This window comes from Galeopterus variegatus, unplaced genomic scaffold (genome assembly GCF_000696425.1).
Source record: "Galeopterus variegatus unplaced genomic scaffold, G_variegatus-3.0.2 Scaffold1273, whole genome shotgun sequence".
Lineage (NCBI taxonomy): Eukaryota > Metazoa > Chordata > Mammalia > Dermoptera > Cynocephalidae > Galeopterus > Galeopterus variegatus.
The window spans coordinates 640,275-651,211 of record NW_007727384.1 but is presented as its reverse complement, the minus strand read 5'-3'; positions in this window follow the sequence as shown (position 1 = coordinate 651,211).

Below are 10,937 nucleotides of genomic sequence, written 5' to 3'. Positions count from 1 at the left end.
CTTGGCTCCCTTGGTTCTAAGAGGCTCCTTTTGCCTTAAGATTAGAGCCCTAAGTTCTAAACATGGTCTGCAAGGCCCTAGAATGACTTCATTCCTGGAGGTCACTTCAATACCATTTCCTCTTACTTTCCTCTTCACTCCTTGCCTTTCTTCGAACATAGTGATGTGTTTCTGTTGCAGGGTTTTGCATTAGCTCTTCCCTCTGTCTGAGGCACTGTTCCTATAGATGAGCCTCTTACCTAACTAATGTCTTTGTCCAAATGTCACCACCTCACGCAGGCCTTTGCTGACCATCCCAGCACCCCTTTAATTCATTATCCCTTAGCTTAATGGTTTTTCTTTATAGCTGTCAGCACCAATTGACATCATTTGTACTTGTTTTGCTGGGTTATGTTGGTGTTCCCATGACAATGCAAGCTCCACAGATGTATCACTAACACTATGTGCCTAGCACACAGAAGGTGCTCAATTAATATATATTTGGTTGGCTGAATCATGGCTATTATATTCCCTAATATGTCTCTGGCATGTACAATGGTGCCTGGGGAATAGTAGGTGCTCAAAACAAACAAACAAAGTTAAAGTTAACATCATATGTTAATATGATGTTAACTTCAAAGAAACCTCTAAGTAATCTGTCAGATAATTTTACCAAAAAAATAATTTACATATAGTTTAGATTTTTTTAATATTATATATTTCCCCATATAGATTGATTTTTTTTTAAAAGAACTGACACTTATTCTCCCAAAATACATTTTCCCTGTTTTCCAAGTTTTTTTCTTTTTCTAACTGGTTATTCAGTCTCAAGTTAAATTAATGTCTAAAACTTGAAATAGGCTGATTGGTAAATTAACTAATGAAAAACAGAATGTGTAACTAAAACTGAACTACTAGCATCTATGCCCATTCATTCAACAGATATTAATTGATCACCTACTATTCCCCAGGCACCATTGTATGTGCCAGAGATATATTACAGAATACAATAGACATGATCTCATAGAGCTTATATTATGGCAAAAAAGACATGCAATAAAATGTAAAAATAATAAATAAGTATATTATTCAGTATATTTGAAAGATACACTAGATAGTGGTTTCACTAAGAAGTCAACTTCTGGGGAAAACATGAATTGGTGAGTGTGAAGCTATGTGCATATATGTGGAGATGCATTCCAAGCAGAGAGAAAAGCCAGTCCGAGGCCCTGATGAGGGAGCGTGCCAACCTCAATACAGAGAGCAAGGCGGAGGCTGCTGAGCAAAGGAGAAGAGAAGTAGGAGACGGAGCCATAGAAGCATCAGGCTAGTAGGTCACGTCCCTGAAAGCATTAAAAATACTTTGTTTTTCACATATGCCAATAATTATGAAAAGGCAATGAATAATAGCTGTTACCAACACATTCGACTAGATAGCAATTCTTGCTTGTTCAATATAAAAATTTACTCCACTTAGCACTACTATTATAATTTATTATTTATTGTTTCTCAATAAGGTGATTACTATTAATTTTTTCTTAATCACACAGTAGTAAAATACTGTATTGATACTAAATACAAAAGAGAAAAGATGTTTTATAAAATAAAAAATAGAAGTTTAATAGATCAGCTCTTCTTTAATTGTTTTATTATAATAGCTTTACTGAGAGATAATTCACATATGATTCAATTTGTCCATTGAAAGTTCACATTTCAGTGATTTTTAATATATTCACAGACTTGTGCAACCATCATCATGATCAACTTTAGAACTTTTTTATCACCCCAAAGAGAAACCCTGTACTCCTCGACTGTCACTCCCTATTTCTCCTCAAACCCTCCCCCAGCCCCTGGGTAAACACTGATGTACTTTTAGTCTCTATGGATTTGCTTATTCTGGACACTTTATGCGAATAGAATATGTGGCTTTTGTGGCTGGCTTTATCATTTACATAATGTTTTTTTTTTTTTTAAGATTCATCCACGTATCAGTACTCCATTCCTTTTTATAGCTGAGTAATATTCTATTTTTAGATTTACCACAATTCATTCATCAGTTGATGGGCATTTTTTCCCATTTTTTGGCTCTTATGAATAATGCTGCTGTGAACATTTAATACAAGTTTTTGTGTGGACATATGTTTTTATTTCTCATGGGTATATATCTAGGAGTAGAATTCCTTGGCTCTTAACAACTATTGTAAGGGACTACCAATAATGTCAATATTAAATAATAGCAATTAACTCTCCAATCTGGGTTGATGAATTAATTAATAAAAAGCTATAAAAATAAAGGTAAAAATGACTTAGGAAAAACGAACAGTCTGAGATTGGAGAAATCCTCAACATTGATCCACATATCAAAGACAATAGGTTAACGATTAGCCTTAAAGAACTATACAGGTTTTTTGCACAATTGCAGGAATGTTGAAAAAAATCATATATTAAAAAATATTCCACCTTGGACCTAAAACAAATAGAGAAAATGGGCATGGTGAACCACAGTTGTCCTGACCACTGAAACATGTTGTTTTGTCAGGTGAGTTTACAGAAGAGCAGATCTATTTGTAGTGGGAGATTAAGTAAGCAGCACTGACCAATGCTGCCCCAGCCACAGTACCAGATAGGCGATGGCCACCTCCTTCCTGGAGGGTCACATGTTGGAACAGCAGGGCCCCATAGTGGAAGATTTATCAAGTCATAAATACCCACTGGGTTCCTCTTGTAGCTCACGCTGGAAGAAGCCTTAGACAAGGACACTTTAGGGACTTACCATGCAGCTGGGAGACAACATGACAAGAGGTCAAAGCCCAGGGATGTTAGAAATTGTTTGCAATGTGTGAAGGGATTTTCATCTGAGGACACAGAGCCGACTCTCAGCTTGTTCTTTAAAACACAATTTACTCTGCCCTAAAACTGCTTCTTCTCTCCTCAAATCCTCCCTTGGCCTTGGGGTTTCCCACTGGCAGGAGTGCTCACAGGGTGGGTGGACTGACACCCAGGGGGGTTGGGAACTGAGGAGGTGAGGGGACCTTGGCCACAAAAGTCTGACTGTCCTCCTTTTGTGGCCTTGAATCAGACTCCAATGTGCATGTGGTGAGAGTTCTGTGGTCAAATAGGTCATACCCCCAGCTTGTGTCTGACTCAGGGTGATGAGCGCCCCGTGCTCTGCTCTGAGGCAGTGGGAGCCCGGCTGCAGCTCGGCCCGAGGCAGAGAGCCATGGCTGCTGGCTTCAGAGCAGGAAGGCAGGAGGTGGAGGCAGGACTACCTGGGGACTGTCAGTGCTGACCAGTTCCAGAGCAGCTGTTTAACCAACAAGACCTAAGACTCCTTTTCTCTTATCTCTGCCACCCCTACCTCCTGCTGGAGAGTACTTCCAGAGACCAACCATCTCTAAAAGATGACAAAATAGCCTTTTTCTGGTCACTTGCTGAACACAGATTGTGCACCCTTTAAAATTGTACAGGCCTTTGAAGTGCCAAAGTTTTCTCTTCAGCATCCCTGCTAGAGAGTACTTCCAGAGACCAACCATCTCTAAAAGATGACAAAATAGCCTTTTTCTGGTCACTTGCTGAACCCAGATTGTGCACCCTTTAAAATTGTACAGGCCTTTGAAGTGCCAAAGTTTTCTCTTCAGCATGAGCTGTAACAAAATGAAATGATACGAGGCATGCGTCACAATCCCCTGTGAGAAATCTTCCTCATTACGTTAAATTCTCTCCTTTTAAAACAGAGCACTGCTCTGACTGGTCACATCCCTCTGAAATTGTCCTTGCCACCAAAAACAATGGAAGAGAAGAAGTAGATTGTCTTTCAAAGATGTTTCTTTTTTTCCCCCTCTATGAACTGGATGTCATAACTTTTGACAGCTAAATAAGGTCTAAGATCTTACATATTAACTAATATGATCCTGTCATTTTCTAGATAAGTAAAACTGAGGCCCAGGGAAGCAAAAGTGACTTGAACAAGGTCACAGAGATAGTAGGCAACTGAGCCTGGCTTGGGATTCTAGTCTCCTCCTCACAAATCAATATTCCTTCCTTCACGTCAGAGTTAGCCAAGAAGTCAGGTCAAAGAAAGACTCCTCAGAAAATATTTGTGCTGGGTTTCTAAGGCTGCCTCATTCTTGCTATAGTGTTCTCACTCCAAACCTTGCCAGACCATGAGGTAGCTAAGAATTACAATGACCACATTCTGTAGTTAAATCTGATGGCTTTTCCTTAAGTTTGTTTGACTCATCAATGTATTATTGGTGAAGAAAACTTTTCTTTGCAAGAATATGAATAATTACAGGCAACTTCCTAGTATCATAATATGGAAAAATTAGATAGGGAGGGGGTAATGTCATTCAAGACAAGTGCAAAATCAACCATGTCTTCTAAATGCAACTGGTGGAATCACCCAAAGGTGTGCTGCATACATTGATCAACTGGCCTGCTGAAACCATAAACCCTGATTGGCAGAACTGGCTGATTTCTGTGGTGTATATACTCCCACTACAGCCAATTTCAATCAGCCCATGTGGCGTCACTGAACATGGAGCTGGGGAAAGATGCTTAGCAGCACACCATTATGTACTATTTCCACCATCCAGACACAATCGATGTAAATAACCTCAGGGTCATGGGTAGCAGTAAAACGTAGTAATATAATTAGGAAGTGATGACTTTTGAGCATTTACTATCTGTTTTTAATGTAACTTATTTCATCATAAATTTATAAGTTTAATTTTTAATAATAACTATATATACAAACCAGCTGAAAAAAATCCTAAAAATGTAACAATTGACTCTAACCAGCAGGTACAGGCTGGCTTCAGCAATCTGCTAGAATGACCTGCCCCAAACCTTGTTTATTTAATTTAGTATCCTGCAATGCTACCCTCATGGAAATATGTACACGCTAACCAGAAATAAACTAAGGACTCTTGGCCTCTTTATTTTTATTTTAAAGTTTATTGGCCTTGAAAATGATGCCACAAACAATAGACAGAAATAAAACTTGTGGTTCTACTAAGTCCATCTCATTCCTTTCATCCAGTATGGTAATTTATGCCACATGTCATCTCCAAGTGTGTAGTGAGAAGTAGATAGGACCTTTTCTCTCGTGATCAAGCCTTCTCAATTTGTGAAAGCACAAGGCACTGCTAAAAGCTTTACACACATTACTACATTTAGTTTGCAGAACATCTTATAGCCATTTTACAGAAGAAGAGTTTGAGACTTAGCAAGTTTAATTCACTTACCCGAGACTGTAGCTGTGAAAAGTCAGAACTAGAACTTAAGCCCAGGACTGACTGATTCTTAAGCTTGGATTTCATTAAAGCTAAGGAGTGATTAAGGAGGCTGAGTATAAAGGAAAACCTAAAAACCTCTTGTAAGAACTGAAGAAAAAGGCACTGTGGAAATTGCTGTTCATGGAAGTTGGACCCAAAGCCATTTTGTAGTCAAAGCTGTCATTAAAGTCAAATGGAGTTGTAATTGAATGTGACGAAGAGGTACAAGAGAGTGTATCAGTTACCTATTGTCACAGCAGTGCTGTGTAACAACTAACCACAAAAACCTCAGTAGAACACAACAATCTCTATGTTCACACATCTGGAATCAACTCAGGCAGATGAGACACCAATGACCTTGCCTGGAATTGCTCTCATGTGTGAGGCTCAGCTGGCTGAATCTGTGATGATTCTGGCTGGAGTGATAAGGGTGACCTGGCTCTGCATGAGCTATTTCTTATCCTGCAACAGTCTGACCAGGGCATGTGCTCGTGGTTCTCAGGCTTGGAACTGGCTTACTATCATGTGTGCCTTTTTCTATGTGGCTAAAGCAATTAGAAGGGCAGCCTATATTCAAGGTGCAGTAAAACAGACTCCACTTTAGTAAAAAGAACTGCAAAGTCACATGGTGAAGGGCACAGATATAGAGAGGGGTAGAAAATTGGCACCATTAATGTAATGGGTTAATCAATTAGTGGAGAATGTGAAGTGATCACCTTCTGGTGCTCAAACACAGTCTACTCCACATGCTCTGCTCCTACTCACTTTAGACTAGGCTACAACTGTCCTCGGCCAGCATCATGGTTCCTTGGAAGAAGCTATGAACTTTGAGTCCTGGCCTAGATCAAGCCCTCACTAACTGAACGTATAGATCGCTTATCCTGTGCCAAAGCCCTGAACTCTAAAACGTGCATCACAAGGTCTTTGCTGCTCACGGCATGTATTTATTTCCCACTGAAAACTCTAAATTATGAATGTATGGAAGGGGGTGTGAGTGGGATTCCATGACTGAATTTTTTCCTTCTTTTCCATGTCCTATATCCTCGCTTTGCCTCATCCAGATTTGCTCTCCTCATTTTTATCCACGTAGAAGCTAAAATATATGGACTGCATGAAAAGGCTTCAAAGCCCACAGGCTTCCAGTTGGGATTACTAAAGGGAAAAACCCAGGAGACCTAAGGGAGGAGAAAATGAGGTCAGGGCATGTATGCCCTTGGTTCTTTCCCTGTGAGGTCACCATGTCCTTCTGAGCCTCTTTAGCTGACCTAAATGACTCAGTTTTGCTCTCCTTCCAGGTCCTGGCAACCTTTCACTCCCTTCATTCCACTGGGCCTCAGGATGACAATGGTCCTGAGTTTCTGTACTATCCCTTACTGTTCCTCAACACTCTACCTACATTTTTGTAACTAATCCCTTTATTGATAAACCTTCATTGATTTATCTAATTTGACAGTAATTTCTGTTTCCTATAGGAATTCTGCCTGGCCTGAAACACTCTCTTATATAGAAAATACCTAATTCCTCCCCTTGAGAAATGATCTTAGGTTTCATCCTATCATTGCATCCTGCTCAAAATCCAGAATGCTCATGAGATAATAACATTTCTACCATGTCCAAATATGGTTCCTTTTAGTCTAGAAGTGTATGAACCATAAACACATTTTCAGCTCACTCTGCATCATATAATGGTAGAAGAAGACTATGATGAACCACATAAACAGGAGTGATGGAAGATGTATGGAAGCCATCTGTCTACTCTGTCTGGGTAGACTTTGAGGATCTGAGGATGCAGAATGCTGCTGGATTAGATCCCAGTTCTGTTCTCTGGGAAGAGTCCCCTTGCCATTGTCCTCCAGTGTCCCAAGATCCCTTTCCAGGATATTCTTCTTTGTCCATTATATTCCCTGGTCACATTTAACAGACACTGGGGAAGATACTGTCCTTTGAGACTCCACAACTTTCTCAGCCTGCTTCCTGACCATCCATGGTTGAACACCCAAGAGTTGTTTGCACCTTCAATAATCAAATGTTTTCAGACAGGATTTATGGCTTCTTTAGTAGTGAAATTTTTTTCAAAAACTACATAGGCTTCCAATTCACTTTCAGTCAGTTCCATATATCAGTAATCACAATGATAGTTCTAGATGTAATATAAAAATCTTATTTCCTTACTTTTTAGGTATATGCATCTAGTTTTTAATTTAAAGGAAATTGCCTAGAGGTTGTTGGCTCTAGTGAGAAGGTCATATTTTTAAAAAAATTGCTCTGAAACATCTAATTGGTAAAATCAGCATTAAGAGTCCTTTTAAATCTCAATCCCTGTGGTTTGGGTGTCTCTCAGTCAGTTTTTCCCACAGTACAAGGCCCCACATTTCAGCACTATTTCTGTTCAGTCCGTCTATGCACCTGTCAACTCTCTCTGAAATTATCTCTTTGTCAAATACAGCCAAGAGAAAAGCAACAGCAAGGCTAAGGTTTAAATTTTCCCTAAGAGTTTCTGGCCCAGACCCATATCATCTGGTACCAAATAAGCTCTCTCAGATGATAGTTTTACCCAAGATTTTGTTCCTGAAAAACATGGATTGCCATGTTTTTAGCCTCTGATATAAGTTTAACCACTGCCTACTACCAGTCACTAAGCTAAAGCTACATCATCTTAGGTGTTCAATGTGTAACAACCCACTTCTGATAATAATTCTGACATTAGTCAGGGTAATGCTAACCTATGTTCTGATTACAAATTAACCTTGCAAACACGTTGATTGACATAACGACGCTTTATTCACTACTCATGTTGCATGTCCAACAAAGGTGTTCTCCCCACCGTACTCCACGGTGGCATAGCAGGGAAAGAGGATGCATGGATACCCCACACCAGGTCTTAGTACTTGACCGGAAGTGATACTCACTAATTTCATTCATTTGTCATAGCACAGCAAAAGCACGTGTGGTTGGGAAAGGTAAGAGAGTATATGGAAATTCCATGAGCACCTCTACTTTTGTAGGAGATGCATCCACATTTTTCAGATGCAAATGACAGTTTAGATCTTTCCATAGCACATCACCTATTTTTTTGTGTTTTGTTTTTTCAGCACAAATTGTTTAGCCAATATTAATGAGTTGATATTGAAAAACTTTACACAAGAACATCACTGATAATCAGGAAATTAAAGAACTGTAGCAAACATCTCTGGGAAGTAGTGTCTGATTTTCAGGAAGTGGTGAACTAAAAATTGGGGTTTATTCCTGATTCTTCACCAAGGTTGAGATGCCTATGCTGACATTTCCCACATTATTTCCCACACCATTTTTTAAGGGTGACATTGAAAATAACAATCAGTTCAGCATAGGTACCAGCCAATAAGAACAGGTGTGGCCCTATCAGAACAGATGTCAGCTGTAAACAGTTCCTATGTTTATACCAGTGTGCACCAGTACCTCATCCTACTGTCTCCCCCACACGTCATCAGCATTTCCCAACATGCCAAGCTTTAGCCTACTCTCCTTGCCTTTGCACAGGCTGGGCCCCAGCCTGGAATGCTATTCTGCATCTGGAGAAACTCCTCTGCAAGTCTAACTTCTTGTATGACTTATTTGGGGAAGACTCACAAATGCTTACTCCCAATTCTTAGGTTCCTTCTCCTGTATTTTTGGCAGTGTTACATCCACATCTCTATGACATAAATCATTACGTCTTGCTATCATTAATAATACTTATATGTTGTTAACCTCATTAGCCTTTGAGCTCCTCTAAAAATAATAACCATAATGATAGCTTGTATTTATTGAGTTTGTACTATAGACCAGGCATCATTCTAAGTGCTTTACATGTCCTAACACTTTTAATCATGGATAGAACTCTATTATTACCTATATCTTGCAGATAAGGAAGCTAAGCTACAGTAAGGAAAATTTACTTGCCAGAGGTTGATTTTGTCATTCCGAGCACACAGCAAAGCCTGGTACAGATGAGGCTGTTGAGTAAGTAGATTCCTACTGTCTTCACATTTTTGCTCTCTTCTTCCCCACTTATTGTGTGCAATCTCTACATCCCACTGCCATCTCTCCTTGTCTGTGTGAGACTATTCTTAATTACTGTGATCCACCCAGATCTTCCTGCCTCAGAAACACTTGCTACAAGTTACATCCCTAGTAATCAATTTGTTTCAATTATTCTTGGTTTCAATCTTGTTATCTGGCTTTCCCAGTGAAAATCTTTTAGTACAAAAACCATGTTTCCATATATTTTGAATACTGCTTATCACAGTGCTCACCAGAAACCAAGGGTTCCAAACACTGCTAGTTAATTGAGCAGTTGATAAGTAGTAATGGGACCTTCTGACATTTATCTGGGGTCCCATCCAATATTAAACATTTGATCCCTATTCAGAAGAATTCGTTTTCACAATGGAATTTTGTACAAGCTGGAAAACATATAGTAATGGGCTTTGCACCTCCTTTCCTTCTCCCTCAAAGTAATGTTGGGTGTGGGTCCCTGGGTCCTACACAGAGAGGCAGCAGATACACCCCCACAATACAAATCATTGATATGATGCAGGAAGATTCCAGAACACCTGATAACTATTTAAATTTTAAAAGGAAATGCCTGGTCTGGGTATATAAGTTAAGCATAGGCCCAATCTGCAAAAAAGCAAACAATCCAAATAACAGTTGCTTAAAAAAAATAGAAGTGTACATTTTCCTTGACATTTGCAAATTCTGGAAATAAATAAGTGCTAAAATTATGCTCTAATGCTTCATGGTGTCGGAGACTCAGATTTTTCTGTTTTGGTGTTCTGTTGCACGTAGTTGCCATTGACAAGGTACCTCATGGTTGAAAGTAATTATGGAACTGTGGGAGCCCCTTTTTTTCCTACCACATTCCAGCTAGCATGCAAGAAGACAACTCAAAAAACACTTCCAGGAACAGGTACAAACTTCTTTCCAATTACATCTCATGGGCAGAGGTTATTACATGGTTACCCAACCGCAAGGAAGGTGAGGGAATGGAGTCTTAATCTACGAAGCCACTTGCCTAGCTATGTTGGGGATTCTATTGCCGAGGAAGAAAGTAAAAGGAGATAATACAGGAAACCTAGCAGGGTTTTGCTTCAGAAGAAGCACCTCTTCTTGTTCAAGGCTAACTGTATTTTTCATCATCTAAAAGATGTGGATGTTCACACAAATATAACCAAAGTAGAATAGAAGCTGTATGCCAGGTTTCCTTCTTGTAAGTTTTATCATTCAAGCTATTATAAGTATCTTGTTGGTTTATCCTTCACTTTGTAGCAAGATACATTTGAAAATATGCTTTTTAAATGAACAATTTAAAAAATCATATTTAAAAGTAGATTGATGATTTGTCCACAAAAGACCAATCATTTGTCATGATGGTCACACATTTTATAAGGAAATAAATTGAATACTAGTTCAGTTTAACATATTAGTTTTTAACCATTATAATGCATTCTATTATGCTACACTCTCAAATAATTTGGATCTTTTTACATTTTATTTATTTTTTAAGGTGGGACCAGTAAATGTATATGCTGTCTTGGGTTCCACAGTGAGAGTGGCACTGTTATACTGAACTGGGAGGATTATTGTCTATTTTCCATATGTTACATCCTCAATCAGTGTTTTTAATAAAGTTTCCAATGCAAATCTCCTTTTCTTTCTTTC